The sequence below is a fragment of the Jatropha curcas genome, chromosome 4, assembly GCF_041381405.1.
Source record: "Jatropha curcas cultivar XTBG-Jc1 chromosome 4, XTBG_Jcur_1.0, whole genome shotgun sequence".
In the NCBI taxonomy this organism is placed as follows: Eukaryota; Viridiplantae; Streptophyta; class Magnoliopsida; order Malpighiales; family Euphorbiaceae; genus Jatropha; species Jatropha curcas.
In genome coordinates, this window is record NC_143154.1 from 21,442,423 (window position 1) to 21,451,026 (window position 8,604).

Consider the following 8,604-nt stretch of genomic DNA (forward strand, 5'->3'; position numbering starts at 1 on the left):
TTGCTATTCCCTATCCATCTCGCTTTCTGCAGTCAAAGAGGTACAGATTGTCCAGTTCTATGGACTACACAGCAATCTTCTTCCTGGACTTGTTGCCTAATGCCTCTGTGCACCACTCTGTGCTCTAGCTAGCGAAGTCTCTTTCTTATTGGACTCGTTACATCTTTTTATACTCCATTAATTTGATGTCAAAACAAGTTCTTTATCATCGTCAAATACTAATTAATAGGCCGTGGCATATTTTGGTTCTTTTTCTCCCAAAACTTAAAATCTTAATTTTTCTTTTATGACCGGCTAACGGTAAGCTCTCACCAATGGTCACTCTTTCCTTTTTTTTTTTTCAAATAATCTTCCGATTTATATTTTTGATACAGACATTGTTATCCAAATATTGAAATTTATTTATTGCCCATATTTTGCAATTTTGTTTCTATGTAAGATAAATTTAGGATCTAGTATATGAATTTAGAATACTAATAACTCTTATAAAGCAGAAAAATTTGCGTACCTGATTTGTGGTTTGAAGCAAAGTTCCCGTTTTGACTCATTGTATTTTCTGCAACCACGTACTCGCAAATAAAATTAGAATTTATGTGATAAAGACTAGATCTTCCTATCTGTCTCCTTATTGCATGTAGGCGGCTTTCTATGGGACTAGCTAAAATTAGGGTTTAGGATGGAGAGGAGACCTAGCCTATTTATGGAGAATCCTATAGACTTTCTCATTACAAGTTCTTATAGGATTAGGTCTACACGTTTACCGCCTAACCATACTGGCCACTAGAGGTGTATAAGCCCATTATACAAGTGATCACATAAATATAAATTGGGATTCATACAGATATTCTTAAACTGTATTTATTCAGTCTGTTTTCACAAACTAAAATAGCCCACAATTAATAGAAGCCCACATTAAAAAAAATTCTGATTTATTGTTGTCACTACAAATGGTGATTTTGTCAGCGTTTTGTTATTTGGACAAATATGCAAAAAGAAGTGCAAATCTCCTCTCTGATAAAAGGAAGAAAATTGAAGGTGATCAGATCAAACTTGTAAAAGATCATGATATTGAACAATGTCCATTAACAATCAACAAGTGGAGCAAGCGATTGTATGTCGTATATTTATTATGTTCTGTCAGCTTGATCACATACTTCAAATCAAGATTATATTTTTTTGATTATTTGTATAAGAGGTTTATTAGTTTCCTCTTAATGAAATTTCTAGTTTGTTTTCTTCCAAAAAAAAAAAAAAAAAAAAAAAAAAAAAAACAGTTCTTTATCAGGTATTTGATGTAGTAGGGGTGGCCACAATTTTGAAATAATCGGTTTTAGTTTCAAAATCGACGGTTCCAGTTTCAAATAATATGGAATTGAAATCGAACCGAAAATTGATGGTTGCAGACGTTCTCGACCGGTTTTCTCATGGTTCACATAATTTTAAAACCAAAAAATCTTGCTTACAAAAATACACTTAACATAACTACACATTACATAGCCGTTTATAGTTGTTTGGAGGGTTGATTTGAAGATTTTGATAAAAAAATTTTGACAAAATATTAAAAATGTATTGGGACCGATTGCAACTGTCGGTTCTAACCAATTGTCAAAAACTTCGGTTTCGACTAATTCTCGAAACCACCGGTTCACAGTTCTAAAAAACATAGAACCGAAACCAAACTGCAAACTCTCAGTTATGGTTCTGGTTCTGGCTAACTCCAGTTTTGCACGGTTTCAGTTTCAATTCCAACTAGTTCCAAACCATGTTTCGGTTCTAAAAACCGAAATTTGGCCACCCCTAGGTTATAGGCGTATATACAAAATACTTGCACCTCCTATGTAGTAAAGATGTAGATTAGGGGAAAAAGGTATATACCTAATTTTTTTTATAATATTTTGAGAGAGTTCAGAAAAAAAAAAAAAAAAAAAAACCATATCTAATATATTAGAAGTAAAAATTTTTGAAATTTTAGAAAGACAGTAATTCCTGCCAGACACCTGTATTTCTCTGTGCACTCATTATATCTCATATATGGGCTAAGGATTTACTAGGTTGGTAATTATATTTTCATTTGCATTTTATTGATCATGATTGATTTCTAGAAATCAATTGTAATTGGAAAATTTTATTCTCATTTATGATTTTTTTAATTTCAAAATTTTGATTGAAAAACGAAATTAAACTAATTGTAAAAATTAATCTATTTTATGAAATTAGTGGATGTCCTACATAAACTAGAAGTCTATATTCTTGATTAGTGAGAATTCTATCTTTCTGATTTGTGTAGGACTCTATCAAGGTTCCACACACACAAACACACACACACACACACACACACACACACATATATATATAGCTTCTCATAAATAAGAACGACATTCTCGTATTCTTTCACTATTTTATCTATTCTCTCTTTATTTCTCTCCCTGTTTTTATATTATTTTATAAAATGTTATCAACACAGTTTTGTTCTACCCTTTGAATCGCTCCTTTGATCTCCCTTGATCAAATCGCTCACTTGATCTCCCTTGATCATATCGCTCAAAGAATCGCTCCCTTAATCTCTCTTGATCAAATCGCTCAAAGAAAGGATAACTTACGGTTTGCGACAACCAAAGTTAAGGTTGGTATGTTTGGATTTGTTTACTGTAAAAAGTTAAATTTTATATAACCTTAAAAGTTATATTGAGGTGATTAATTCATAATAAGATATGTGGTTGAATAAACGAAAGTTATATATAATTTTCTGCTCTATATATATATACTTTAAAATATTATATAATTTTGCTTCGCCATATATGCACAATATTCTATCAACATGTATTATTGATGCCAATAAATGAATCATAAAATACATAATGCGAGAATACAAAAGAGTGTTGCTTTATTTGATGGTGTTAATAAATGCTTGGCCTTGATGGATCTATAGCTGTTAGCGATTAAGATGAACGGGGCTACGTATATTGGTCAAGTTTAGTGTATCGTTGTTTTTTTATTATTATTATTTTTGCTTGATTATTGGCATTAAGGATTTTTTTTCATTAATTTACATGATCCGTTAATATATATGTATATAGTTTCTCTATTTGCATTAAATAAATTTTACCACCAGAGTGTTACAAATAATGTGGCATATATGGATATTGGTTATGTATTTATTGTAAACCAAAATATTGAAAGGAAAATTTAGCTCGATAGTAGAAAGATATTTAAAGGCTCCAGAAGAGCAAATATTACTATCTAAAGAAATGAATTTTATGTATAATGCATTATTCCAAAGATATTCATTAAAATGGATATCATATGAAGATAACGATTAAAATAAATATGGTTATAAACCGGATGTTTATAAATCCAAGTATTTTATTATTTGGCATGATCGGTTGGACCATCCCGATCAATAATGATGCAAAAATGAAAATTTAATCCTTATGTGGATATTTATTGAAAATTTTTTGATCATATCTAACATATTTGGTTATTTTATTATACTATTTTTAGGTGCTTGATCATTTTTAATCATGGAAAAATTAAAAAATGACAATTTGAGACCCAAAGACTTTCATGTACTTAAGAAAGAGTGGAACTTAAACCTGAAGCATTAGTTCTTGATCTTCCTCATAAGATTCAAATAATTGAACTTGAACAAGGAGTTTCAAATCTTGACTTTACTCATAAGATTCAAAGGGTAGAACTTGATCCTGAAGCATTATTTCATAATCATCCTTGTAAGGTTCACAATGTGAAACTTGAACAAACTAATATTGCTTCCTTAGAGCGTGATTCTGGAAAGCGTCCATCAATTTGAAAAATCTAGTAAATCAATAAGATGAAATTCGTCGAGCATATTTCAAAGTTGGACTCTATTAATACAGACTTGAAAACTATCCATCAGGTTCAATGACGAAACTACATTTTTGTGCTAGTTGGTTTGATTTGTATCCATCTTGGCTTGAGTATTCTTCATCTAGTGATGCTGCCTTTTAGATACCTTGTTATTTATTTAGCGAGTCATGTGAATAGCTAGATTCAAATATATTTGTTGTTGGAGGTTTCATATAATTGTTGATGAAACTCGTGATGAATCCAAAAGAGAGCAAATGGCTCTTGTTTTACAATTTGTAGATAAATATGGATTCAAAAGCAAACAATTTTTTAGTCTTTTTCATGTGCGAGACACTATGGCTGCAACTCTAAATGAGATTTTTTTAAGTTCTTACTAAACATAATTTGGCTATTCATAATATTCTTAGGTAAGAATATTATGGAGTTAGTAATATGAAAGGTGAATGGAATGACTTACGGGCTTTTGTAATGAATTCCCTTATGCTTACTATATTCATTATTTAGCCCATTGATTACAACTTGTTTTGGTTGTAGCATCTCGAGAAGATGCTCCAGTTCATCAATTTTTCTTTAGTTTAATTTTTATAATCAATATTATTATTGCATGTAATAAAAGACATGATGAATTAAAGGAGGCTCAAGCTATAGAACTTATTGATGGGATTGGTAATAATGAGATTGAATCAGGAAGGGGGTTTAATGAAATTGGTGCTTTAAAGCGTACAGGAGAACTCGCTGGAGTTCTCATTTAGACTTCATATCTATTTTATTGAAGATATTCAATGCATCTTGTGTTGTTCTAAGTAAAATGACAGATGAAGCTGTTTCGTACTGTAACATCACTTCCCGATCCACCTGTTAACTCGACTGAACTGAGCCGAGATGCTACAATCTGGTTGAACCTATGTCCTTTCATGCTAATATCATTATGTATGTTGAATATGATGTCAGGCTGTTGCTTTTTACATTATTTTTATATATAGCTATGTACTTAATAGTTACAAGACAGTAAACTAGTTTCCAAAATGAAATGGGCCCAACTATATGCCCTGTACATGCCATGATAAGTATAGACAAAACCAAAATATCAAATTGAGTAGCTACCCTGAAGACTGGGTCTTCCAAAGATGAACTGCAGTAGTTGTGAGATGACTCTCTACGGTCCAGTTCCAAAACCTACGAGTTAAACAAGTAACTCGCTGAGCAAATAAAGCTCAGTGGATATCTCAACTTATAAATAAACATGCAAGCACACATATCATTATACTTTCATGATATCAATGTATAAATAAACATAAAAACACACATTTCATTATGCTTTTAGTAATTTATTTGATGTTCATTATGTTGTATGACTTATGAAATTTTTAGTTGATAAATAATATAATCTCATAACTGTATGGCTCCATAAGGTTATAGTGAAACCTAAGAGATAAGAAGAACTGTATGAATACTGTATGAAACTGGATGAATACTGTATGATTGAGCTGCTATGGCCCATATATAAATCAGATCCACTCAACGGCCTGTAGCCGGAGTAACAAACTGTATGGGGCGCAGATCTGCTATCCTATGTCGCGACATAGTCTTATCTACATGGTTTCTGTCTAACCTTAATGGAGCATATTATCGGTATTTCAAGAATACAAAACAAAAGCATATTCCTTTCTTCATTAAATTCATAAACCATGTTGTTCTTTCATGCTTTAAGAGGATTTCATAGATAAATAGAAGTAAATGCACACAAATGATAATTTGCATGGAAATCGAATTGATGCACCCGTGAGGCAACTTGTACCAATCATTAGATAACTTAATTTCGACCAGTCAGTTTAAAGAATTTATTACTGTTAATTTAACTCAACTCAGAAGGTTCAAATTCAATAATAATTTTAGGCTGCATGAAGCTACATATGCCTCCCAACATCATTTCTAATGTAGCCCTGAAATCTGACAGGGCAGCCTGCACATGTTTCACAAATTCTAGCATAACTCTGTATTCATAAGTCCAATTGTAGTAATTCTAAATTCTATGGTTAGCTAACACATTAGGGTACATATTTGGCTTCTACCACATCTCTTAATTACGTCGGTAAGATAGTCAAATATTAAGCTCAAGTAGCAACTGCCAGTCTGCCCAGCTGTTGGTTTCCAGCCTACATAGTTTGTATTCTTTTGGTCATATCTCTCAATTTATAACTCCAATTTAGGTGATTCTACATTCTATGGTTAGATAACACATTAGGCTAAAAATTGGTCTTCTACCACATCTCTTAATTATGGTGATAAGGTAGTAAAATATTGAGCTCAAATAGCAACTGCCAGTCTGCCAAGCTGTTGGTTGCCAGCCTGCACATGTTATACTATTTTGGTCACAACTCTCAATTTATAACTCCAATTTAGGTGATTCTGCATTCTATGGTTAGCTAACACATTAGGGTACAAAAGTTTCTTCTACCACATCTCTTAATTACGTCGGTAAGATAGGCAAATATTTACCTAAATTAGCAACATCCAGTCCGCCCAGACTGTTAGTTTCCAGCCTGCACAGTCTGTACTATTTTGGTCATATCTCTCAATTTATAACTCCAAATTAGGTGATTCAAAAACTCATGGACAGCTAAAACATAGAGGAACAAATAACTCTTCTATACCACTTCCTAATTCCATCGTTAAACAGAGTCAAAATTAGGGTGAAGTTACTGGTCAGTGGTCCAATAAACTTGGTTCAGCATGAATTCAATATCTATTTCATTCATTCAATTCATCCCATGCATTATCACCATTTACAGACCTCTAATTCAACATTCAGTAATATATGTTTTCATTATCAACACACTACACAAGTATTCATGCAAGAAAATGTGAAAAACTAAAAGAGATATCAAACCTTCAACCAAAAGAGCTTTAAAGCTTCTTCTTAACTTCCTTTTCCTCCTACTTTGAGCTCCCCTCTCCTATACATAATAACTCTTATAAATCATCTAAAATATCACAAAAGTATGAACTTTAGAAAAGCTACTTACTTGGATAGAGTTCTAGGTTGAATTTAGTGTTTAAATCACATGAAAATTGATGGAGAAAGGAAGGAGATGAAGAGAAAGATGAAGGAGATAAAGAGGAAGATGAAGATGAAGAAGACGTTGAAGATGAAGATGAAGAAAATGAAGAAAGCAAACTGAAATGGAAGTCTCGTATACTTCCCAACTATCTCTTTAATTGTATGGTACAATTACAAAATAATACCTACATTTTCTACATGTTACATTTTAATCCCTCAACTTAATATTTTAGTGCAAGTAAGTCCTACTCCTTATACTTTAATCTTTTTGTTTTATGCAAGTAAATCCACTTCTCTTACTTATTTAAGTTACATCCCATTCTACCCCACTCTGGAGTTAAATGGCTCGAACCGGGTTCTAGTTCGGCCCGACTCGACTCGACTCTATGCAACGACTCGATTCAGTAGGATGTCACACGTACTCTCAACGAGGAGATGTAGACTTTGCTATAAAGCAATTACTATCTTTTTACTTTACCTTTATTTTGCATCTCATAAGAACTTTTAGAAATTACTCGAATTCTTTGTCAAGCTTTGCAATATCAATCACGAGATATGTTGAATGCTATGCATCTTGTTTCAAGTACAAAAATATTATTTAAGAATTTAAGAGATTCAAATTGAAAAATTTCTTTTGGAAATGTAAAGATATTTTGTGAGAAACATCAAGTTGATATGCCGTATTTCAATGCTCGATATATCGTGAGGCATGATCGATCTAGAAACCAACAAGATGACATTAACATTGAACATTATTATCAAGTTGATGTGTTTATTGTTGCGATTGATTATCGATTGCAAGAATTGAATAACAGGTTTAATAATTATACAATAGAATTAATTGTTCTCAGTTGTGCTTTAATGCTTCGAAATGGATTAAGGCTTTTAATGTTGATGATACTTACAAGCTTGCACAAAAGTTCTATCCCTAATGGTTTCACAGAGCAAAAATTGATTCATTTAAGGATATAACTTAAAATATTTTAAACTTGAAGTTCTAGATCATATTGAAATGCAAAAGATTAGATAGTCTTCAAGAAAGAAAATTATAGATTTATCCTCTCACTGATAGATTGATCAGACTTATTCTACTCTTTTTATATCAACAATAATTACAGAACGAGCATTTTCAATAATGAAGATAGTGAAGGCAAAACTTCGAAATAAAATGAAAGATAATTTCTTAAATGATTGTTTGACTATTTACATCAAAAAAGAAATTGCTATAAAGTTTAGTGTTGATTTAATCATTGATGATTTTAGCACTATGAAAGAACGTCAAGTAAAACTTGTGTATAACAACAAAAGATGATATTTTAAGTCAAATAAGAATTTGAATAATTTTTATGATATTGTTTTTAACAATTTTTTTATGAAATATTATTTCCCTTTACTTATGCTATAAAGTAATTTTATTAGTACAACTATTATATTAAGAAAGGATACATGACATTCATATGGCAACTTAAAATATTTACTTTTAATAAAGTTTATTTCTTATCTTTCTTTTATTTTATATGTACATGAAACATGAGATTATTAATTGATAATTTTATAATTAATGCATTTATATTTATATAATTGCAATTTGATGATTTTATATCATGAACTGTATATATAAATAAGTTCATCATGTATAACGATAAATATATTTTAGCCTCCTAAGAAAAAATCATGGTTTCGTTACTGCCTATCCT

General features: G+C 31.2%; 1 long non-coding RNA gene across 1 annotated transcript; it reads right to left on the reverse strand.

The window, feature by feature from the left end:
• Positions 1 to 4,756: 4,756 nt before the first annotated feature.
• Positions 4,757 to 7,010, reverse strand: LOC149496970 (uncharacterized). The gene is made up of 3 exons (XR_016320545.1): positions 6,873 to 7,010; positions 6,737 to 6,803; positions 4,757 to 5,022 (listed from the first exon to the last, which is right to left on the reverse strand). It is a non-coding gene; the product is annotated as an uncharacterized LOC149496970 (long non-coding RNA).
• Between the last annotated feature and the right edge of the window lie 1,594 nt (positions 7,011 to 8,604).